Source organism: Petaurus breviceps, unplaced genomic scaffold (assembly GCF_028583685.1).
Source record: "Petaurus breviceps papuanus isolate PSGF00001 unplaced genomic scaffold, PetGlider_PUasm1.0 611, whole genome shotgun sequence".
In the NCBI taxonomy this organism is placed as follows: domain Eukaryota; kingdom Metazoa; phylum Chordata; class Mammalia; order Diprotodontia; family Petauridae; genus Petaurus; species Petaurus breviceps.
In genome coordinates, this window is record NW_027186403.1 from 87,298 (window position 1) to 113,289 (window position 25,992).

General features: G+C 37.6%; 1 long non-coding RNA gene across 1 annotated transcript; it reads left to right on the plus strand.

Annotated features, from left to right (window-relative positions):
* Positions 1–2,232: 2,232 nt before the first annotated feature.
* Positions 2,233–22,176, plus strand: LOC138173608 (uncharacterized). The gene is made up of 7 exons (XR_011171447.1): positions 2,233–4,077; positions 4,927–5,383; positions 5,786–5,865; positions 6,713–7,454; positions 8,272–8,391; positions 13,427–13,476; positions 14,544–22,176. It is a non-coding gene; the product is annotated as an uncharacterized lncRNA (long non-coding RNA).
* Positions 22,177–25,992: the final 3,816 nt, after the last annotated feature.

The window sequence follows — 25,992 nt, forward strand, 5'->3', positions numbered from 1 at the left end:
TAAAGCACTCGTGGTTAAGTAATTTGCTCAAAGTTACATGGCCAGTTATTTTTTTGTGGGTGCTGATTGTCTGAGGTCGGAACTGATCCCAGGTATCCTGACGCTGGGTCCGACACTCTTACTCACTGCGCCACCTGGCTGCACCTAAGCAATTGGGGTTACATAACTTGCTCAAGGTTACATGGCTGGTTATTTTGTGTGGGTGTTAAGTATCTGAGGCCGGAACCGAACCCAGGTCTTCTGACTCTGGGGCCGGCACTCTTCCTGGCCTCCCCTCTGCCTGGTGTTTTTAAGAGGATAATGTTTTGTCTAAAGCTTTCTGTCCATCTGTTTAAACATATCATTTTTGTAGTTGTGAATATGGTCAATTCTGATAATAGTTTTCCTAATACTGAACCGGCCCTGACACAACTCTTACCTGCTATCAATCTCTCATATGAATCCCTTGGTTAAATAGTACCAGGTCATAGTGTATGCTCTTTCTGTGATACATTGTTGTACTCTTTTGATATTGTCTGATTTACAGATTTTGTATCAGTATTCATTATGCAAATTAGTCTAGATTTTTCCTTGTTTCTTACAATTTTCTTCTATTCTTTTCAGAATTTCACACTCTTATTGTCCTACCAGTTTCTCTGCTTGGGTTCCACATTAGGAATATCATTCTTCTTTGCAGTTATTCTCATCACCAGAAATCTCATCATCATGAAGACTTCGTCTTCAACAATTCCTATGTGCCCTAGCTTATCTCTTTCTTTACTTGTTGCACATTAAAATTGGAGTGGAGTAGAGTCAAGGAAAAAGATCCTACCAAAGTCCTTCTCTATGGACGGCTGAGAATTCCCATTTGTACATTTCCTGTAAACTCTACTGTTTGGTTTCCTCCCCACAAATCTCCATCATTCTTCTTCCGGGTTATATTAGCTATCAGAAATCTCATCATCTTGAATTTTCTTTTAGCTTTCATACTAAACTTTTCTCAACTCTCCCATTCCAACTCTGTTAACTCTCCCCTCTGATTCGATTCCTGCAGGCTGGTTGTAAAAAAAAAAAGCTTCTGAGGTCTGATTCCTTCCAACTATTTATATCCCACCAACTACTCTGCTTGTCAGGTATTCCAGGAACATCATACTTCCCCTAATGTCACCATGTCACCAGAAATTTCATCACCATATAACTTCCTTCAGCTCTTGTCCAGAACTCCCCAGCTGCCAATCCACTAGGATTGGAAGGCTGAGGGTGGAAAAAAATCCCTCCAGAGCTGTCTTATTTTGGAGAGCTCTCAGTTTTCATCTCTTGATTTTCTTCCAGCTACTGTGATGGGTTTGAACTCCAGGATCATCATCCTTCCATCATGATTATCTTATCATCAATAATTTCATCCCTACAAAAATTCTTTTATTTATTTTTCATTCATTCATTTATTCATTCATTTATCCAGCCATCCATGCATTCATTCATTTTTTGTGTTATGTGTCTGAGGACAGATTTGAACTCTGGTCCTCCTGACTCCAGGGCCAGTGCTGTATTCACTGTGCCACCTAGCCTCCCTTCATTTGTGCATTCAAAGAAATAGACTTTAGTCTTATATATCAGTTCTCTTAAGTTTTTTTTCAATTTTTCTGTTTCTTCTCTATGTTTAACAATTCTATGCTTATTTTGTGCTCGTTTATATGTTAGTTTCTAATTTCTTTGTTTTTTCTTCCTTATGCCTGCATCCCAGAAAATGTCATATATGGCATATCATCATTTTCATCATTTTTTCTAATAATCATCAGTTGGTTTAAAAAAAACTTTTTACCACTTTTCTGCTGTTCTTTCTAATTTTAGGTGCACTGTTTTTTAATTAAATACTTAATTTTATTCCATAAAAATTATCCATTTCTTTCCCCCTGACCTACCCATGAAACTTTTTATCTCTTTTTCCTCCATGAACTGTTCCCCTGTCTATAGATCTAACAAGTGATTTCTTCCATATTCCACTGGCTTGCTTATGATGTCATCCTTTATATCTAAACCATGAACTCATTTTGAACTTATCTTGATTTATAGTGTGAGATGTTTGTCTATACCAGTTTCTGCCAGACTCCTTTCGAACTTTTCCTGCAGTTTTTGTCAAATAGTGAGTTCTTGCCCAAATAGCTGAGATCTTTGGGTATGTGTATATATAATATATATATGTGTGTATATGTATATGTATATGTATATATATATATATATATATATATATATATAAACTAAGTGTTCTCATTCGCTTCTGTATATTGTTTACATAATGTATTCCACCTATCACCCTTTCCATTTATTATCCAGTAGCAAATTGTTTTTGATGATTGTAGCTTTGTAGTATAGTTAATGATCTGGTACTTTCAGGCTCTTTTCCTTTGTATTTTTTTTATTCATTTCCTTGATATTCTTCATACCCTTGATTCTCTTCTTTCCTGTTTAAAAAAAATCAAATCTATCTCATGGTTTATGTATTGTTCTTTTTTTCATTTTTTACCCACAAAATAATTTTTCTTGTTTAATAATTCATTGGTGGTTTTTTACTTTCAATTTTATCTCACCTTTAATTTTCTGAATTTCTATTTTGATTTTTAATTGGCATTTTAAAATGTTTGGTTTTGAGGAGTTTTTTTAGTCGATTATTCAATTGGTTGATCTGGTCTTTCCTCTATAAAAAGGAATAAACAAACTTTTAGAGATAGAAAATTTAGCCGAAGTACTGTGTTGGCTGCCTCCCACAAATTTTGTTTTGTTGATTATCTTTAACGAAATTATTATATCCATGACACGTCCAGGCTTCTTGACCCTACAGGTCAGGTTGTGATCACCAAACAATTAGGAATGTTGCCTGTCAACCCTCACTTTTCCTCCTTCGACACATATACATTCAATCTTGCTATCCTGGACTTCCTTAAGAATTCATGGTCCACATAAGTAGAACTACAGTCCTTTTCAAAGGCCCTGTATTTGGAAGACCCTTATCAGACATCTGAGAAAAGTGGGGCTTTCAGGGATTCCAATGCCTCTTCCACAGGATGTGAATGAAGTACAGATTAGACTTCCCAGGTCGACTGACCTCTGATGGAGACCTCTGGACACTGCCATGAGTGTGCCTCTACCTTGGGTATATTTGATTCTTTTTTTTTTTTTTATCATTTCCATTGTCTTGACTCCATCAAAAGGAGATAGCAGGAAATTAAACTGCAAATGCTTGAGATGTCACCAAGTTCGGACAATGTGCAGGGCAAGTCTTGCCATCTCTTTTCCACTAAACTCTGGAAGTTGTACTTCATTTATGGATTTTCTATTCCAAGTAATGTATTAACCTGGAAAATTTAAGAAGTCTCGATCATGTGTACTATTGTAACCATTCTGCTTCCCTTTCAAAGGTAAGACTTTTCACTTCCTTTTTCTCTGGAGGAAAGTAGATTATGATTGCCTCTGGGGCTGGAATTTGGCCCAGCCTGTGGATTCTCCCTTAATGTGATAAACAAATTACATTGTTGCACTCCAGGCATGCCAAGTCTTTTCCTTCCTATTCATGATGAATCACAGTAACAAATGCAGGAAAAAGAACAATAGTAATACCTCTAAATACAGAAACAGAAACAATTCCCAAAAACATCTCTTATGGAATGCAGGGTATGTATATTATCTCCTTTGATTCAACAATAGACCTCTTATTCCCATGCTCTTGGTAGTCCAATTGACAGAGGAAATAAGTGATGTTAAATGATGGATTTGGGTGTGTGTGTGTGTGTGTGTGTGTGTGTGTGTGTGTGTGTGTGTGTGTGTGTGTGTGTGTATAAATATATATTTCCCCCTCTTCCTTTTGCATTTCCCTCTTACCGTTTTATTTTCCTCCATCCTGCTTGTATTCAGAGGTAGCAGAATAAATACACATTTCCAGGGGCCTCCCTCAAATGTGGCTTTATCCTTGTTTATACTTCTCAATGCCTTGAGATTAACTGTATTTCCCTGTTGATTGGTTCTAGGATTATTCCCAGGAAGAGATACGGAGTCTTCTTCCTGTGGACAAATATCATTTTGACAAGCTATTTCTTTTCAAAGGTGAGTTTCCAGATTTGCATTTGTTTCAAAAATTTGAGTGGGTTGGGTCTAGGCTAAGTCAGGGAAAGCCAGAGAGTTACCACCTGATGGACTTTTGAAGTAATTCCCCTGTACTCCTGACACATCTTTCCTTGGAAATCTTCATGTGCATCAGAAATAAGAAAAAGAAGGTCTCCCTTGAATGTAGCAAACTCTCTATTTTGTGTGTCTGTTGAGCCTCAGAGTAAACTGTTAGATTAGTAGTTTTCTTGCTCTGGTTTTTTAACTCCAAGAGCAGAGGAGGAGTAAGATCACATGACTTGACTCTGTTGACATGTCTGGTAAGTGGATGCATTGAGATCTGAAGTCCAGGTTTCCTGACCACAAAGGTCAGGATGGGGCCTCTGAGCAATTTGGGGCCCTGCTAGGTCAGCCATTCATTTTTCCTCCCCTACCAGCCTTCACTTTCCTAAATATTCAGAATTATCTTAAGGAAAACTGTTGGCATTTTCATGGTCTATTTGCTTGAAAGCCCCTTATCAGATGAGTGAGGGAGGTGAGGCCCTCCGAGTTTTCAAAGGCCTAATCAACAGAATGTCTTACATATGCACATTTTCTTGGCTGACTCCAGATACAACCCACTGGACCCTACTTTGAGTATGCCTCTACCTCAGTCATGTTTCCTTCTTCCATTTCATTTCTGTTCTTCTGGCTCCACGAAATGGAGTCAGCAGGACCAAAAATTGCAAGTAGTTGGGATACCAGACAGCTGGGAGGATGATGTATGGGGCCACCCCTGCAGTCAATCTTGCCATCTTTTTTTTTCTGAGTCCTCAAGTCTTACCCTCATTTCTGATCTTTCCCTCCTAGGATGAAGATTCTCTGGAAGATCTGAAAATTGGTCTTCTTGTTCACAAATGTTCAACATTCAGGTCTCTTTATTTCCTTTCTAGTTTGAGAAAAATTGATGATGCCACCTTTGGGGATGCCATGTTGCCTTGCCTGTGAGGTCTGCCATAAGTTGATGAACAGATTCCATTCTTCTCCTACCTCTAGGTGTGCCAAGTCTATTTCTTTCCATTCAGGATTAATCACAACAACAACACAAACAACAAAAAACCACCCCTAATAAGAATTTCAACTATCAAATCAGAAGTGAGCACAACAAATGTCATTGAAGGGGTACAGTGTGTATGTTATCTCCTTTGACCCCATAGCAGACCTTTGATTCTGATTCTCTTTTTATTCCAATTGACGGAGAAATTAAGTGATTCTAAAAGATGGGAAGTTCCTCAGGCCAGGAGGACACACTTCATATGTGGCTGAGGTAGGATTGCTCCTCAGACCTTCCTGGTTCCAAGTCCAAGAATTTATTATGTTTGGACTTCTGCCATCATTTTTGTTCCCATACTTCATTTCCTTTCACCATACCATCATCCTTGGCTTGCTTGGGTATTCATCTTCCTTGAGAACCCAGGTCTTGATATGTTGACACCAAAATGATGGAAGTGAGAATATATTTTCACCCTCCTTTTTTATTTCCCCTATTCAATTTCCTTTTCCTTTATCCTATATGTATTCAAGGGTGACAAAATTAGTGGATATTTCCTAAGGCAAAGTTCTTACAGGTTAGGATCAGATTCTGAGAGTCCCCACAAGGTCAGATTCTCCTTCTTTTGGCCTTTCAATGCCTTAAGGTTAACCTTAGTTCTTTGTTGGTTTGTTCTAGGTTCATTCCCAAGAAGAAGTGAGGAATCTTCCACTTGTGGACAAATTTCATTTTGATAGTCTCACTGTTTCTTTTCAAAGGTGAGGTTCCAAATAATGTTTTAGAAATTTGAATAGCTTAGGGCTGAGGGCCTAAGTCATGGAAAGCCAGGGAGTTTATCTTCTGATGAACCTTGGAAATAGTTTCCTGCACTCCTCACACTTCCTTCCTTGGAACTGCTCACACGAAAAAGAAGTGCTCACTTGTCAGCAGTAAGGTTTACAATTTGTGTACCTTTTTAGACTTAGAGGAAACTGTGAGATTTGTGTTTTTCTTGCTCTGATTTTGTAGATCAGACAGCTAAGGAAGAATGAGGTCACATGATTTGGCACTCTTGACATGACTGGTAATTGGCTGAGTTGAGATGTGAAGTCCAGGCTTCCTGACTGTACAGGTCAGGATGGGGCCTCTTAGTGATCTGGGCCCCTACTGGTCAGTCAGTCATCTGCCCTCCCATATATATTTATTCTTGCAATGCTTCGCTTCCCTAAAAATTCAGTGCCCACATAAGCTAGAAGTACAGGGTTCTTCAAAGGTCCTCTATTTGGAATCCTCTTAACAGCTATTTGAGGAGAGTGAGGCCCTTGGCTTGACCAAGGCCTAATTGTATGAATGTGAGGAACCCATGCATTGGACCCTCGGTATGGCAGACCCCATGTGGAGGCCATGGGACAAATCCATTCCTCTACATTGGTCACATTTTATTCTTCCTTGTAATTTCTGTTCTCCTCGCTCTATGGAATGGAGTCAGCAAGAAAATAAATTTCAAATAGTTGGGATGCCAGACACCTGGAAGATGTTCACGGAAACCCATGCAGTCAGTCCTTCCAGCTCTTTTCTTCTAAGTCCCCAAGGCTTAATATCAATTCTTTATTTCTCCTTCCTAAGATGGAGATACCTGGAAGATTTGAGAAGTGGCCCACTGGTTCACAAATGTCCTCAGGCCACCATCCCTGTTCCCTTTCTCATGTGAGTCTCTTAGATTCCTTTATCTTGTTGCAAAGATGTATGATGGCTGCCCTTGGGATTGGCAATGGGCCTTGACTAATGGGATCTGCTATAATGTGCCACACAGATTCTATTCTTCTGCCCACTGCAGGTGTGCCAGATGTTTTTCTTTCTGTCCAGGATTAATCACAATGACAACAGCAACAAAACCAGCCATAATAATCACTTCACCTACCAAATCAGAAACAAGGACAGCAAATATCATTGAAGGAGTACAGTGTGTATATGTTATCTCCTTTGAGCCAACAACAGACCTCTGACTCCAGTGCTTTTGGAAGTCCAATTGACTGAGGAATTAAATGATGCTGAGTGACAGACTTGGGCATATATATTTTCCCCTTCCTTTTTATTTTTCTGTTTTGATATTTCATTTTCCTTCATCCTATTTTATTCAAGGGTGGCAAAGAAATACACATTGCTAGTGGCAAAAGGTCCTTGAGGCTTGGTTCAGACTCTAGGGCCTCCCTCAAAAGTCACATTTGCCTTTCTTTTGACTCTCAGTGCCTCAAGGTTAACCTTATTTCTCTCTTGATTGGTTCTAGAATTATTCCCAGGAAGAGATGTGTAGTCTTCCTCCTCTGGACGAATTTCATTTTGACAAGGTCACTGTTTCTTTTCAAAGGTGAGTTTCCAGATTGGCATTTGTTTCAGGAATTTAAATAGGTTAGATGTGGGGGCTTATGTCAGAGAAAGCCATGGAGTTTACCTCTTGATGGACCTTTGAGATAGTTCCCCTGGTCTTTTGACATTGTCCCCTGAAAGTGCTCATGGGCATCTGTAATAACAATAAAAAAGAATGCCCTTGCGTGCAGTGAGCTTTACAATTTGTGTACCTTTTTAGACTTAGAGGAAACTGTGAGATTTGTGTTTTTCTTGCTCTGATTTTGTAGATCAGACAGCTAAGGAAGAATGAGGTCACATGATTTGGCACTCTTGACATGACTGGTAATTGGCTGAGTTGAGATGTGAAGTCCAGGCTTCCTGACTGTAAGTCAGGATGGAGTCTCTCAATGATTTGGGCCCCTACTGGTCAGCCATTCATTTTTCCTCCTCTGTCACATATGTATTCATTCTTCCCACCCTTGTCTTTCCTAAAACTTCATTGTTCACTTATGTAGAACCACAGAAGTTTTCTTTCCTTGAAAGCCCCTTATCCAACAAGTGAGGGAGGTGAGGCCCACCGGGTTTTCAAAGGCCCAGGTGATAGAATATGTCTGACATATGCATTTGGTCCTGTTCTTGGCAGGCCATACATATGGGACACTGCTCACTGCTTTTAGTGTGCAGTCAGACTTGATTCTTCCTTATCATTTCCATTGTTTTGACTCCATGGAATGAAGACAACGAGAAAACAAATTGCTGCTAGTTGGGATATTACAGAGCTGGGACAACGTGCAGGGCCATCCACACAGTCAGTCTTGTCATATCTTTTCCTCTAGGTCCTGGAGGCTTCACTTCTTTTCCGGACTCCCCATTCCAAGGACTGTAAAATCCTGGAAGATTTGAGGAGTCACGCTCTACAAATTTCCTCATGTAGCCATCACTCTTCCTTTTCAAAGGTAAGTCTCTTCATTTCCTTTTTCTTTGGGAGAAATGAATGAAGGTAGCCCTTTGCGGGGGAGTGCTGTTTGGCTTTGCTTGAATACTCCTCCAAAATGTAATGGACAGATTCCATTCTTGTACTTCAGGTGTGCCAAGACTTTTCCTTTCTGTTCAATATTAATCACAAGAAAAAACATCCACAAAACCACAATAATATCTTCAGCTACAAAACCAGAAACAACTATGACAAGTATCATTTATGGAGTACAGTGCATGCATGTTATCTCCTCTGACACAGCAAAAGACTTCTGATGGTGATACTCTTGTAGTCCAGTTGGCAGAAGAATTAAGTGATGCTAAGATGTGGAAGGGGACTATCATCCACAAAACCACAATAATATCTTCAGCTACAAAACCAGAAACTGGACTACAAAGAGTATCACCATCAGAAGTCTTTTGCCAGGATGACACATCTCATGAGTGGCTTAGTTGGGATTCCTTATTGGACTTTTGTAGTTCCAGGTCTGAGTCTCTAAGACTTATTGCTGTTGACTATCATTTTTCCTCTTGGGGTTCACTTTGTTCTAGGCTTTTTTTGCTTGTTTGTTTTTTGTTTTTAAAGTATTAATTTATTTTTTCCCCACTCCAAGAATATTTTCCGCCATTAAATAAGATATGACACTATGCATTTGTCCTGGAAAGAGTAGCCAGGTACAACAAAATTTGAAAATGTTTTGTTTTATCAATTTCTATAATATATTATAAGAATTTCTTTTTTTAAGTTCAATTTGTATTATAAATTTTGTTCTTCGTTTTCTTTTTGTTAATATATCAAATGCTTTATTAGCTTCTGATTTACATCATTTATTTCGACCAGATTTTGAGTTACAAATTTTCTCCCCGTTTTTCCCCTACTCACCGCCTCAAAATAGCAGTCCCACAGGATATTCCTTCCTCCAATCTGCTCTCTCCCATATTTTCTCCCATACCCCTTTCGACTTTTCCAGTGGATCTCTATGCCCCAGTGCCTGTATATCTTATTTCCCAATTACATATAAAATAGTATTAATAATAGTATATATATTTGAGTATTTGATTTTAAAATTTTGAATTCCAGATTCATTCTCTTCCTCGCTTGTCTCCCACCCTTACTGGGAAGATAAGCAGTTCAATATAGGTTGTACATGTGTGGCTAATACAAAACAATAACATAGTACATATATTGTAAAAGACTCACTATATTTCCCTCCCTCCTATCCTACCTCCCACTTGTTCTATTCTTTACTTTGATCCCGTTCCTTTTCAAAAGTGGGTGCTCCCAACTTCCCTCCCCCCCAGCCTGCCCTCCCTTCCATCATCCCCCCTCTCATTCCCTTCCTCCACTACTCTCCTGGAGGGTGAGATACCCTATTTAGTGTGTATTTCATTCCCTCCTCAAGCCAAATTCAATGGGAATAAGGTTGACCCATTCCCTTTTGCCTTCCTATTCTTCCCCTCCATTGTAACCATTTTCCCTTGCCTCTTCTATATGAGATAGTTTACCCCATTCTGTGTCTTCCCATCTCCTCTCATTATATTCCTCTCTCACCTCTTAATTTCACCTCCTAAGTATCATCCCTTCCTGTTAAATTGGTTCTGTGCCCTCTATCGATGTATACCTGTAAACATACGTACACACATTCACATATGTATTCATATGCCCATATACCATCATATATATATATATATATATATATATATATATATATATATATATATATATATATATATATATATTTCTATTCTCTTAAACTACTGAGAAAAGTTTCATAAGTTACAATTATTGTTTTTCTGTGTAGGAATGTTAATAGTTAAATTTTGATAAGTTCCTTATGATTTCTTTTCCCTGTTTACCTTCACATGCTTCTCTTGCTTCTTGTATCTGAATGTCAAATTTTCTATTCAACTCTGGTTTTTTTTCAGCAAGAATGCTTGAAAGTCCTCTATTCCACTGAATGACCATATTTTCCCCTGAAACATGATACTCAGTTTTGCTGGGTAGGTAACTCTTGGTTTTAATCCCAGCTCCTTTGACCTCCGGAATATCATATTCCAAGCCCTTCAATCCCTCAGTGTAGAAGCTGCCAGATCCTGGGTTATCCTGATTGTGTTTCCACAATATTCAAATTATTTCTTCCTGGCTGCTTGTGATATTCTCTCCTTGATCTGGAAATTCTGGAACCTGGCTATAATATTCCTAGGCATCTTCTTTTTGGGATCATTTTCAGGAGGTGATAGGTGGATTCTTTCAAACTCTATTTTGTCCTCTGGTTCTAAAACATTAGGGCAGTTTTCTTTGAGCACTTCCTGGATGATGATTTCTAGGTTCTTACTTTGATCATGGCTTTCAGGTAGTCCAATAATTTTTAAATTATCTCTCCTGGATCTATTTTCCAGGTCAGTGGTTTTTCCCATGAGAATTTCACATTGCCTTCTATTCTTTCATTTCTTTGGATCTGTTTAATAGCATCTTGATTTCTCATAAAGTCATTAGCTTCCATTTGCTCCAATCTAATTCTGAAGCAACGATTCTCCTCATTGAGCTTTTGAGATTCTTTTTCCATCTGGCAAATTCAGCTTTTTAAGGCATTCTTCTCCTCATTGCCTTTTTGAGCCTCATTTGCCATTTGAGTTAGTCTATTTTTTAAGGTATGATTTTCCTCAGTCAGGCTGTTGACTCTCATTTCATAATTTTCTTGCATTGTTCTCATTTCTCTTCCCAATTTTTCCTCCACTTCTCTTATCTGCTTCTTAAGGTCCTCTTTGGCTTGTAACCAGCTCATATTTTCCTTTGAAACTTTTGGTGCAGGACTTCTGACTTAACTGTCTTCCTCCTGTTCCATGCTTTGCTCCTTTTTAACCCCAAAATAGGAGTCTAATGTTGGAATCTTCTGTCTGCTTTGTTTCCTTTGCCTGGTCATGTCTTCCCTCAGTCACTTGACCCCTGGGCTTTTTGCCATAGTAGAACTCTGCCATCAGACAAGGGAGCTTTCGTCCTAAACGCTGGGGTTTTCTCAGTTGCCAGAGGTGTTAGATGGGTGCCCTCTCTGAGGTCTCCACTCACTCTGGCAAGCTGGACACACACCCCAGGAAATCCACCCTAGACTGCAATCCAGATCCAAGAAGGTTAAAGCAAGAGTGATTACCCCTCAGACTGGTGCTTGGTCCCCCTACACTCTGCAGGCCAGGAGCTGAAGCTGCCACTTGGCACTGTGCCAGTGTCTCAGCAGCTTCTCGCCCCAGGGGCAAAAGCCAGGCACTCCCACTTACTGGGTCCAGAATTCCAGACTGCACTGACCTCTCACTTTGTCCTTTGCATCTATGTATTGATAAATCTGGAAACGGCCACAGCTGCTGCTGATCTGGAGTCCCTCTGGCCTGTGGCTGGTCAGGCCCGCCCTGGGGCTAAAGCCTCAGCATGGGGCTGAGCTGGCTGATTCCTGCTGGCCTGCTGGGCTGTCCTCAGTGGGAGGTTAGCTTCTCTGTGTCATTTTGTGGGTTCTGCAGCTCCAAAGTTTCTTTAGAGTCCCCTTTTATGTGGATTGGGGAAGGTGGAAGCTGGAGCAACGGGAAGGTCCTGCTTCTACTCCGCCATCTTGACTCCACCCCTCTGTTCTATGTTTTTGAAAAAAAGATTATTGTTTATTTAATTCAGACATTTAAAAAAAAGTTTTTATTCTAAATTCTCTCTCTCACTTTTTCCCTATCCATTTTGATTGCAAGGAATATTTTACCAATTATACATGTGAAATCATGCAAAACATATAGAAATCTTCATTCAGACTGCATCAGTTCTTTCTCTGAATGTGGGAAGCATTTTTTATCATGAGTCCTTTGCACTTGTCTTATATTATTGTATTACTGAGAATAGCTAAGTCATTCACAGTCGAACATCTTACAGTACTGCTGTTACTATGTCTGATGTTCTTGTAGTTTTGCTCATTTCATTTTGCATCAGTTCATGTAAGTCTTTCAAGTTTTTTATAAAAGCTTCCTATTTTAGATTTCTTATAGCACAATAGTATTCCATTGCATTCATATACCACAACTTGTTCAGCCTTCCTGGGTTGATAGACAGCCCCTCAATTTCCAATTGCCACCACAAAAAGAGATGCTCTAAATACAAATAGCTCCCCCCTCCTTTTAAAAAAAATGTCTTTAGGATACAGACCTAGTAGTGGTATGTTCTATGTCGTATTTCCAAATTGTTCTCCAGAATGATGGAATGAGTTCACAACTCCACCAACAGTGCTTTAGTCTCCCTCTTTCCCATATCCCCTCTAACACTTGTCATTTCCCCTTTCTGTCATATCAGCCAATCTGATAGATGTGAGGTGGTACCTCAGAGTTGTTTTAATTTGCATTTTCCTAATCAATAGTGATTTAGAGAATTTTTCATATGATTGTAATCCTGCTTGTCAGTCACTGTGGGGCAGGCTCTGTTAAGAGAGGTTTTGTTGGGAGAAGCATCACTCACTGTGCAGCTTTTGTGTTTCCTGCTATTTCTCAAGTACTAAGTCACCTACTACCTGTTAGCTATAACCTTCTGTCAGTTGGGGAGTAGGTGAGAGCCTTGCCCCATCCCCTTTTGCTAGTATGGACATATTTGAGTTAACTTTATTTAATTGTGAAAGTTATCAATAAAAGGTCATTCCATCTCTAGGGCTTAGGCTATCAATGTGTTGCTACTTTTATGTACTTTTAATAAACTCTTTTTTATTGTCTTTTTCCTGAGTTTTACATCATTAATCTGGGGACAAATGCAAAGAATTTTCTTTTTAACGAATAGGGACCCATTAGGAATTTGGGGTGTTTTTCAAACATAACTGTCACTGTGGGTGGGCCTGCTCCACTCCCATGTACCAGCCTGCAATCAGGCATTGCCATTGGAGGCACCCTAGGAGTTATTTAAGCTGTGAAGTGGAAGAAAATTTAGCCCCCCAAAACCCAGGGCAGAAAAAGGAGAAATAGGTTCCCAGATCCAAATTTTTATTCTTTTTTCCCTTTGTGCAGGAAAAAGGGAAGGCAGAAGAAAAAGCTAAAGGCTCACTGAGAGGAGGCTGGTAGGTAAATGGACTTGTCTGCATTTACATGGGAATACCAGTACTCAGCTCATAAAGGGAGTGGGAAGAGTGGGCCTTCCCAGGACTCCATGGTAGAAGAGTTGTAATAGCTTGCCAGATATACCCACAGCTGAGCAATAAGGATAAATAGGTAGGGACTGGGGAAATTATGAGAAAAAAAGAAAAAAATATTTTGGCCAGATAAAGGATGAGACCTTAGGTATTGAACTCAGTTGCACATTCTAAATGTTATTTGAAGATCTCAAGGTTAGGTAAACCAGGGATTTTCAGTGTTGTTCAGAGAGGCTTTGAAACAGCAACTGGGGGAGGTGACTAGGTACCAGGAATACCTTTTGGGAAGGCTAAGGTAGAACTTTCAAGGCTTTTAAACATGAACATAGGTGGGTGGTGCAGTGAATAGAGCACCTGCCCTGGAGTCAGGAAGACCTGAGTTCAAATCCAACCTCAGACACTTAACACAAAACTAGCAGTGTTGACCTTGGGCAAGTCACTTAACCCCAATTGCCGTGCCCTCTGTCTCCATTTCTGACTGTTGCCGAGTTGGAGGGGCAGACAAGAGAAAGAGAAGAAAAAAAAATCAGAAAAGTGAAGATTATTTCTATAGTCTAGGATAGGATTGGCAAGGGAAATTTCTGGTCAGAATATGAAACAAACAGGTTCAGTTGTGAAGGGCTTTATTCAAGCTTGAAAGAAAGGAGGAGATCAAGTTTAACCAATTAGGGAAAAGAGCAAATGGGTAGGAAGTTATTAAAGTTGTAATCTCTTTTGCACTGATAGTATCAATACAGGACTTGAAAGAAAAGGGTTGTGGAAATTTGGAAAAAGAAATAAGGAAAGGTTTGATCTCATTCAGAGAAGTAGGATATGAGAAACTTTATTTGGTTATTCTTCATGATATGGAAAATATAGAAATACATTTGCAGCATTGAATTACTTGGAGATAGCAAAGCACTAGCAGGATACATTTTAGTCCTTGCATGAATAGTATTCATTGATTATTTCATTATTGCAAAATAGAGGTTATTTTTGCAATTTCTGTGTTTCAGGAAAGTTTCATGGATCCTAAAAGAAGAGTGAAAATGTGAGACTATCGCTTTGAATCTTTGGCAGTAGATAAAATGAAAGTAGCTGGCCCTATAATTTGAAGCGCTAGCAGTAAATGGTTCTTGGACAAATTGAGATTTTCACTTTATTGTTAGTGATTGTAAATCCTGATTTGATTTGGTCCTGAAACTAAATCATCCTGTGGTCTCATTTATAGTGATAATGTGTTCCCCTGTCAGGCTAATTGTGGTAAATTAGAAAGTAATTGCCAAAAAGCATTTGTTATTTGGCAATGAGGGAGAAGAAAAAAAAAATGCTAGAAAATGCATGGATCAGGAAAACCTGAGTCACAAAAAAAATCCTGCCTCAGCAATTAATCCAGTCTCAGGAATATATTGACTGTGTGTCTTCACCTCTCTTTACCTTAGTTTCCTGATCTGTAAAGGGGAAAATTAAATAATAGCACTCACCTCCCAGCGTTGTTGTAAGGATTACATTATTGTAAAGTGTTTAACACAGTACCTGGCATATGGCAATCACTATGTAAATAATAACTATTGTTAATATTATTATTTCTTTAATTAGATATAATCGATCCATTCTTGATAACTTTTTTTTACCAGATTTTAGATGTAATCAGTATAAAGTGCTAAAAACAATGAAATGAAGTAATTTATATGTAAAAGAATTCAGAGATGCATTCAAATAAATTTGTATCATCTGGCATTCTGTAAAATAGTATTCGCAAATACTGTTATGTTTTAAAAATCACTAATATTGTTTATATTGTTATTGTGTTTCTAAATGTCCTTGTATTGTGGATGCTGGGAAACCATTGTATAAGATATGCTGAGAATTTTTTTTAATCTGGTTACTTTGAAATTGTTATTTAAGTCATAAGTGGTTATTATCATAATGTAAAAACCAAGTGTTTACTTGTGTATATTCTGAAAGGGAAAAATGATCATTACTTACTGTATGGGAAAAGGAACAAAGAAAAAAACCTTTAAAATCTCCTTATTTATAAAATTCAAAAGCTTCTTGAGAACACCTGTGTAATGGGAATGCAAATTTGGAAGGTCTTCCCTGCCCCTAGGCTAAAGTGCACCTGAAGCCTGGGGTGGGAGGCTTGTTTTTCAGTAGATACTTTTTGATTGGCCAGTGGGTCAATAAGGTTGTTACATTCTCTGAGCCAGGAGAAGGCTATATAAGCCCTGATGTGAGGCTTTGTTTTGGGGGCTCACTTTGAGAAGTGTTCTGTGATTTGATCTGTATTCTGGGAAGCCGTTGTCCAGGGCCCCCCCGGCTTTGAAAAACCCAGATGTGGAAACCCAGATGTTGACTGGGTATGGATGTAATGGTTGGACAGTTTGGAAATCTGTCTACTAGATCTGTTTCTGTCTTGATAATTCTGCCTGTGTACTTTGAAGTTCGGGGTGCTGACCTTTTCCCCTGAACAAGGTAAACGATATATGTCTGACTGATTAAAGTGAGCTTGTTAACCCATTTTGAGTTGCTTTCCTTTATCAAAGCAGATCCAAGAACCTGTATGGGCAGCCACCCTGGAAACGCTGGGGTGCTTGCTGCTACAACCTGCTTTGTCAAGCTCATAAAATCTTAGCCTTGTGAAGAGCTTGCTAGTGTTGTGAAATCTGTAAGCAATCAACTGTTTTTCTGAGAAAATGGGATCCCTTCTTTTACTTCTTGCAAAAATGGGAGAGAAAATTTCAAGCCTGCTTATAATAAAGAGTGAGTTTCTTGTGAAATTATAACTGGAATAATACATATTGAAGTTAGATCTTTAGTCAAATTCGCCTCAACAAACTCCAGTCTTAAAGATTTTTTTTTTGCCTCAAGTGGTGAATATAGAATATCTTAAGAGATAGATAACTGTTAGTCTGGAGGTTGACAGCAATTTGCCATTGTTTTTCTGGGGTTCTGGTTAAATTTTCATATATTCACTGTCTCTGTGAAATTCCAGAATGTAATTATTTTCTTGGTTTTTAATGATTCATTTTTATACCAGGATGAGTTTTAACAGAAGGAGAAGAAAAAGAACAGAAAGGAAAGGCTGTTGAGTAAATTTTTAAAGGTCTCATACACTTTTTATTATTGTAACACCATGAGAGAAATAATAAAAATTATATCTAGCCCTAAGCTGTGATTAATGAAACTTTATATTTGAGGTAAAATCTCATGGGATTGCAATCTGATATTATCCTAAATTTGTATTTCAGGTATGTTTGTCTGCATTGTTGTGAGGCCAACAGTCCACCATTTTCAAGGGGGATATCATGTGCTGCCCAAAGAGAATACAATCTGAGAACTTCTATGGTAGATATTTGGGCCTGGGAAAGATTAAGGGAATAACCTTGGCATGCCCTAAGGGAGGATCCTCTTGATTTATTTTTCCCATAATGCTGTTCATTTTTTGAACAGGTATGTTTCCCACCTGGTTAATCCTGAGCCTAACTGGGACTTTGTTACATTGAGAGAAATGAGTCTTTCTCTCATATTAATAGCCAATTATTAAAACTGGGGAGACCCCAGCTTTTTTTCCTTGTCCTACTTCCATGTCCAATCTCTCAAGGACTGGGTTGATGGAAGATAGGATTAACATTCTCCTCATTCTAGGCATTACTACTCCACCCAACTACCTCAGGCTTAGGTAGGGGATATAAATTCTTCATCTTGATTTCTCAAGATTGGGGGTGTTCTAGGTATAGGGATGGTCTGTATAGGGATAGTATCTCTGTCCAACAGTGAGATGATGTCACTATCTTCTCCTCATTGGAGTGAGCTCACTTCTCTTTGTAAAGTCCACATCTCATTAATTGTCAGCCAGTCAGAGCTGATTGATACCCTCGGGAATACCCCTTTTTCAAGGGCATATAAGCTGTGAGCCTACTGCCATGATTGTCTTTGGCATTGTAAGTGACATAAGAGTGCCACTTACCTTTTATTAAAATGCTGGCATTATTAATAAAGTTGCTCATTGCCTAGAAATTAAGTCTCTCAAACTTTTTAAACATTACAGTATCATTGGCTGTTCTTAAAGCTGAATTATGACCTATTTGAAATCAAATAGAGCAAAGGATGTTTTATCCTGGTATACCTTTGGTGAGTTATTCCGTGCCCCTAGGCTTAGGCCTGGAGAATCAGTTTTGATGCTGGTATAACTCTTTCCCTCCTTCTTGTCATAGCAAATCTCTATTATCAAGGTGAACTGTGGAAGTTTGTCATCGCAATACTAGATCTACTAATTATTTGATTAATACTAAAATATCTGATTGATTATAATAAGCTGTAAATGGGAAAGATCTTACTGTTTTTATCTGAATTTGTAGTCATTCCATATCCTAAGCAACAATGTAAATTGTTACTTGAACTTGTCATCCACCTTGTAATACTTATATGTTTATGTATGAGATTAAGTCTCTGAAGTATCTCATTCTTTCAGAATCCTTTGGGAATAATCAGACAAAGATAAAGAAGCTTGTGAAACAAAAATATGAATCTATTAATTTGTGAGGTTAAAGTCAGAAACCTCTTCTTTTTTTGGTTTAAGGAATAGAATTTTAATGTAGTCAGTTATTTTAGTAGAGAGTAACTTATAAAGTATTTTGTGTTAGTTATCTCAGTGGAAAATTCGATTTTCCTAGGTTTATATATTTAAATCTGAAAGATTTTATTTAAAAATTTAACAGCTTCAGAATAGTTTCAAATGTAATAATTTTTCCAAAAAATACCAAAAAGAACATTGTAAAGCACCCTTTCATTAAACACAAACTTTCTTTTCATGATGCATTGCATCAATGTTTTTGCATTGATCTTGATGCAAAAAGAATTTTACATTGCATCCTGGAACATAGAAATTATAAGATGACTAACACCAATTAGCAGCTTAAACTCCAACAGAAACTTTTTCCCCCTTAACCAAATTGACCATTTTCTGTGTTTGTTAAAAGTCAATACTCTGGAATTTCAACTTAGTTGTAGCAAATGCAAATTTGTATTTTTAAAAAGAAAACTTTAGGGGGCAGCGGGGGCGGCTAGGTGGCACAGTGAATGTAGCACAGGCCCTGAAGTCAGGAGGACCTGGGTTCAAATCCAGCCTCAGACACTAGACACACTAGCTGTGTGACCTTGGGCAGGTCACTTAAACCAGATTGCCCTGCTTTCCCCCCTCCAAAAAGCAAAAACAAAAAACCAACAACAAGAACCAAAAACAAAAACAAAAAAACAACTTTAGGTTGAATAATGTTATGGAAACATTAAGACAAAAAGCTTGAGAAACTAGAACCAAGTCATTTTGTTTGATGTACTTAATGTCAACCTCTAATAAGGGATTTCAAAATAAAATATCACCTACATTACCTTTGTAGAATCATTTCTAAGACTAATGCAATAAGAAAATAAAAATAATTTTTACTCCCTTTTCAATCTTTTCTACAAAAGATTATGGTAGTGAAAATTGTACTCAGGTTTGGTTATTTCTTTTTTAAAAATTACCAATCAAGCTGGACCAACCTCAGTTTAAATCTCATTATTCTTGGATTGACTATCAGCTTTGTATCTACAAAAATGGTTTGAAATAGGTACCTGGTCTCTGTTAGCAGCATAAATATCCTAATAGTGATTTTGATTTACTTTTAGATTCTGTGGCTGACTCCTTATAATTCTTTATCAGTATAAGCCAGAAAGTTACTCTCATTCAGATTTGATTTCTTTGGCATATGCACATAAATGGCAATGATAGCTTTCTATCACTAGCTTCTGAAGAGACCAAGGAAAAAATCCAGAAGGAGCAAGAGATGGGGGGAGAATAAACTGAGAAGATGGGATGGGGGAAATTTTTCTTTTTATAAGAAAATAAAGTCAACACTCTTAATGTGATCTAAAATTCCTATCCAGATTTTTTTTTAAATGATGTGGCACATCAAAAAAGTCAGGTTCAGTAATTACAATACCTTAGGTTTGTTATTTAATCCAGAATTAAAACAATGTGTATAGCATGTCCTGGAATGTATGCAAACTACTCAAGAGTTACCTTACAAATGTCAGTGGCCAGGTGGCACAGTGAATAGAGCACTAGCCCTGTGGAGTCAAGAGGACCTGAGTTCAAATCCAGCCTCAGACACTTAACACAAAAACTAGCCATGTGACCTTGGGCAAGTCACTTAACCCCAGTTGCCCTCCAAAAAAAAAGGCAAAAAAAATTTCTCTTGTTTAAAGACCTTCTAAGAGCAGTAACCTATGTTTGTGTACTATCAGAGTAATAAAGTGACCTTTCCTTAATATAGACAACAATATCCATCTAAATTTAAGAGTAAAAATTATACATAGTGGACAAGTTTTAATGATCTTTCAAAAAAAGTATGTGTAAACTACGGATGTTCATTATCATCATTACTATTTAACATAGGGCTAGAAAAGCTAGCTATTGCAACAAGACAAGAAGAAAAAAATAGAATGAGCATAAGCAAAGAGGAAAGAAAAGAAGCCCTTTTTGTAGATGATGCAATGATTTACTTAAACATGGTTAACAACTGAACATATTTTATATTTACACATCCAGTCCCAAGTCTTTTGTTGGTGGTTACATTTGGACTTAAGGATCTTTTAAGCAAATTCATTGGGGTACCTGTTGAACCTAGGGACAAAAAGCATCTATTTACAATGAGTACTGGTAGCTATGTATTCATGTATAGGATAAGATCTTTAAAGTATCTCCTACTCCTATGGGGGAATGACCAGGCATGGAAAATTTTGAGAAAGCAATGAGATCAGATGATTATATATACAGGATTTAAACATGCTATAATAATAAGTTCTAAAAATTGGGTTCAGGAATTTATATATAAAATTGTGTTGATAATTATAATGAAGAAAATTAGAAACAGTAAGTGGCATGTAATAACTGAAAGTTTCTGAAGCTTCAGGTGAATTATGTGTTTCTAATTTGATATTCTCAATTGTTAATAAGGCCAGAATCACAAGACTTGAGCAGATTTTTCAGCACATGAACTAGTTATTGGAAAAGTCATATTTAAGAGGTTAAACTAAATTGTATTGAGCCTGGTTACTGACACATTTGAGTAGAATTCCCTAGGAATCGCTGCAAGCACCTTGCAACCAAAGAAGCAAATCCACTGGAAAGAGGTCATTTCAGAGCTGCCCTGGGAATGAGACATATTCCGGAATATCCAAGGGAGGATGATTCGAGGGACCAGACAACTACATAGGACATCTGGGACTCAAGATTGTTAATAAACATTCTCTGTGCTCTGTCTAGGAATAAACCATGCTTGGTAGAGATCTAGGAAAGTTTTTTTATTATCTTTATTTTACATTTATTCTGTAATGAATAAATGGGTAGTCTCCTGAAAAAGACTACAAAGGATAAGACAAAGGGAAGAAGCCCTGTTATGCTCTTTGACTTGAATTTCCCACCATGTTCCTTCCTTCAGAACTGGGATTGGTTCCACTTCTTCTGGGTTACAACTTTCCTGACCTGCCCATCAAGCATGTGTGTTAATGAAAAAGTTGGTGACCATCCCCCAAACCCCAGTTGGTCAGAGCCAGCTTAGCTCAGGGCCCTTTATATATTTCTTCGAGCTATATGATTAGATGGAGGGGGGGTAGCTCTACCCTTCCTATCTTAACCTGATTTATGCTTTCCTGTGCACCCTGTTCAATGTCCATTGCTCCTATAGAACCTTGTGGAAACCAAACTGTCAGCATTTCTCACACGATTCAATGTACTGATAAACTGAACATTGGGAGTGGGCTACTAGAAGAAATGATGTTATTTAATATTGATAATCATTATTTTATTGCTTTGGTCTTTTGTTTCATGGTTGATGTTTACTGAGTTTTCTTGGTTACCTTGTCAATATGTAAATTTCCCCCTGAAATTAGTACATGGTTGGCCCTCTAAATAGCTTGATCTGTAATCTGCCTTGTTTGACATATAGTGCTTATTTAACAAGGTTTGTCTTCTTGGGGGATACGTGAGGTTATGACTCTGTACCTAAGTTTATTTGATTTTATGATATTGATGGAAACATTGGATTATGATTTTTGATACTCATGGCCACAGTACACATGTTTCGTATTGTACATTAAAGTCCCCTAGTTTATAACTACTGATGCTTGCTCAGATTGATAGGGCATGAATGGCAGATAATAGGATGATGCAGTTAAGGATAAAGGAGTGGAATGAATCCATTTGTCCTACTGCATCATATATATGGTTGACACCAAATTATAGAATTATAGAAAGTTGTGCTGACTCAGTGACCCATTTTCCCCAGTCCTGCTTGTCAGTCACTGTTGGGGGAGGCATCTCTCAGTCTTGAGACTTTTGTATTGTTACCTGCTATCCTCACATATCAGGTCACCTACTGCCTGTTAGCCTACATGTACTGGCAATTGGGGAGGAACTGAGATGCAATGACCCATCCCCTTTTGCTAATGTGGACCTATCTGAAATGTTTTTATCTTGTTATGAAAGTTATCAATAAAAACTGGCTCCATCTTGAATCCCTGGCTGTTGTCTTAGTGATCAGCTAGTCAACATGTTACTTCCTAGGTGCACTTTTAATAAACTCCTTTTAAGTCTCTTTTTCCTGAGTTTTGCCTCATTAATTAGGGCGAAAGCCCAAACAAAGACTTTTCCTTTGAATAGGACACTGTCTTCTCTGTCACCTACAGGAATTGGTATTGTTCTGAAGGTGAGGCAAATTGGGAAAGGAAAAATCCCTTGGGCAAGCTCTGTAAGGCAATGGCAGGAACTGCCTTGGGGGGAAGGCATAGATTGGATACATCAGGAATTTTCATATTTTGAGGAATACAGAAGATAGAGAGACTAAATAATTGTAGGGTTCTTGAACCAGAGAGTGGAAGATTAGAGAAGAGAGCAAAAATAGATAGGAGACTGTGAGAAATCCTCTCTGGAAAGGGGTAAAAAAAAATGAAATTAAAAAAACACTAATGAACCAGGATTGTTGAATGGTGAGAGAGGAAATGTAAATTGAATTGACTAAGAGGGAAAAAAGAGGGAACAAGTTAAATAGTACATAAAAGAAGGAAAGAAAACTGAATTTCTAATAACCATAGGGAAAACTGGAGAGGGTATGAGGGGAAAGTTGCCAGTTGGAGCAGAGACATCTTAAAGAAAAGATTAAACTAAAGTAAATGAAGAGACACATAAGACTGTTTATACCAGGAGAGGGGAAGAAATCTTGACTTGAGAAAAAAAATTCATTATCCCTTTCATGAATAAATCTAACAGAAAGTAAACAAAATGTACAGTACAGAAGTGAACAAATTGCTGGAGAATTTAGATCTAAAAGACTAATGATTATTTTCTAAATGGGATTACAAAGATTATACTTATTTCTTAGAACCTTATAGTACTTTACGAAAAACTGACCATATATTTGGGCACAGCAACACTGGAAAGAATTATAAAAAAAGCAGAAATTTGCATAATGCAATAAAAATAGTCATTGGGTCACAGACAACAAGCAAAAGACTTAGGATATACAGGCACTGAGGCTTAAAGATCCACTGGACAAGTCGAAAGGGGTGTGGGAGAGAGCAGATTGGAGGAGGGGATATCCTGTGGGACTGCTATTTTGGGGCGGTGGGTGGGGGAAAAACGGGGAGAAAATTTGTTACTCAAAATCTGGTGGAAACGGATGATGTAAATCAGAAGTTAATAAAGCCTTAAAATTAAAAAAAAGACAGAGACCCAAATGAAGACTTAACAGTAAAATCCTAAATAATGTGTGGGTCAAAGAACAAGTCATAGAAACAATTGATTATATGAAAGAAAACATTTTGACTTAGTATCTGCTTGAATCTTCCATCACCATGGCACTACTGTAAGGATAGGGAACCCAGGAAGAAGGATCATACTGATGGGGGTCGGGATCCCAATAGGTTCAGCAGGAATTCTAATCTTATCTAAGACCAGAAAACCTGCAATATCGTCTGGAAAGAATTCAAGGTCTCAGGCTTAATTGGAGTGAGAGTTGTAGAAGTTTATTGTTACTCTTCTATGAGAAGCAAGTAAGAGTCCTTTAGCGGACCTGCAAGTGAGAGGGGTACATGCTTTTACCTTTAAAGGGTAGGGCTGCCATTGTCAGGGCTGACCATATGGGAGGGGCCTCAGTGCACAGACAAAGGTCAGAGCTGACCAAGAGCAGCATGTGAAGAGATAGTTTAGATAAGATTTGGGCCAGGCAGAAGGAGACAAAAGGCAAGGATAAAGGAGGGTGTGGGCCAGGCCCAGAAGAAATGAAGAGATTAAGTAAGAACAAAGGGGTCACAGGGTGTTGCCTAGGTGGAGTGTGGGATAGGGAGAAGGGGCAGAGCTCAAGGGTGGGAAAGGACAAATTGCAGTTACAGCTGAACAGACTGGTTTTGCAAGTTGGTTTCACAAATTGACCTAGACCCCAGGTACCCCATCAATACTTTGATGATGTTCTCTCAAGTTGATAAATTAGGTATTGCAAATAGTAATTGCTTCCGTTATCTTTAATAACACTTATTTGAATAATTATCTTTGCATGTGTGTTTGTGTGTGTATATGTGGTTCCTTTTCTTTATCTCTGTTAAAAGCAGAAGTACAAAAAATCATTTCTTTCAAGGAACTTAAAATCTAATAGTGGAGGCAACATGTAATTAAATAGGTATATACATGATACATAGGGAATAGAAGAAAGGAGAAGACTCCAATGGAAAGAGCAAGGATCTGTAGAAGGTGTGATTTGATCTGAGGCTGGAAAAAAACCAGGGAACTAAAAGATGCAGAAATGATAAGAACATTCCAGGCATTTTTATTTTATACATGCTATTTGCTATAATATTAAAAACAGGAATCCTTCCACTTTTTCTGTGATACATATTTGTATCATAAAAACATATACCTGAGCCTGGGGGAGACCACCTAGAGAAATAAAATAAAATAAACATAGGGGCAGCTAGGTGGCACAGTGAATAGAGCACTGGCCCTGGAATCAGGAGGAACTGAGTTCAAATTTGACCTCAGACACAACAGAAAAAACTAGCCATGTGACCTTGGGCAAGTCACTTAACCCCAATTGCCCTACCTTCCCCCCTCCAAAAAGCAAAAAACAAAACAAGACAAAAACAATAAACATGGATACAAAGCTTTTAAATAAAATATGAATAGGTAGGTTACAACATATTAAGAAGATTATGAGTACAATAAATTATGTTAATCATAAATAATTAAAGCCATCTGACTCACTAGATGACAAAAAATTTTGACAAAATTTTACATTAATTTTTATTATTCTACAATGCACAGTAATCAACTGACCTTTCTTTAATATAGTAAACAATATCCATTTAAATCTAACAGCACACATTATACATACTGGAGAAAGAACTTTAAAAAAAATTAGGTATAAATTAGGGATGTCCATTATCATCATATTAATATTTAACATAGTGCTTAGGAAATCTAGCTGTTGTAATATGACAAGAAAGAAAAATGAAGGGAATCAGCATAGGCAAAGAGGAAAGAAAAGAACCACATTTTTTTGTAGATAATATGATGATTTATTTAGAAAACCCTGGAGTCCAACAAAAATTAGTTGAAACAATTAACAAATTCAGCAAAATTGTGAGATATAAACTAAATCCATCTAAGTCATCAGCTTTCCTTTATGTCACCAAGAAAAACCAGTAGGAAGAGCTTTTGAGCAACTGCATTTAAAATAATTACAGGATGTAGAAAATATTTGGGAATATATCTTCCCAAGATGCAATCATAAAATCAGTGAATCCAAGTATAAAATCCTCTTTGTAAAAATAGAGTCTTGAATAATGGGAGAAAAATTAATTGCTAATAGGTTGATCCAATATAATAAAAAGCAATACTACCTAAATTAATTTATTTATTCAGTAATCAAACTACCAAAGTATTATATAGAGTGAGAAAAATAATGAATTTCATATGAAATATCAAAAAGAAAATAAAACTCAAGACTAACAATGAAAAGAATGGCAAGGAAGGGGGTCTATTTGGACTGTACTACAAAGTAGTAATCATTTCAATAATGTGGTACTAGTTAAACAGTTGAGGGGCTGGTCATTGAAACAGATCAGATATATACAGCAGAAAACAACCAATAATGAAGACCCTAGTTACTGGGGAAAGTACTCGGGATTCCATAAAACATAATGGGAAAATTGGACACTGGTCAGTCAGAAATTATTCTTAGATGGTTGCCTCACACTAAATACCATGATGAACTCCAAATGGGTATATAAAAGATCATATCATAACCAAATTAGAGCACCTAGGAATGAAAAATTTTAATTTATTTTTTAAACATTTTTTTACTTTTAAATCCAAATTCTCTCCCTTCCTCAGACCTCTAACCCTGATCACTGAAGAGACAAGCAATATGA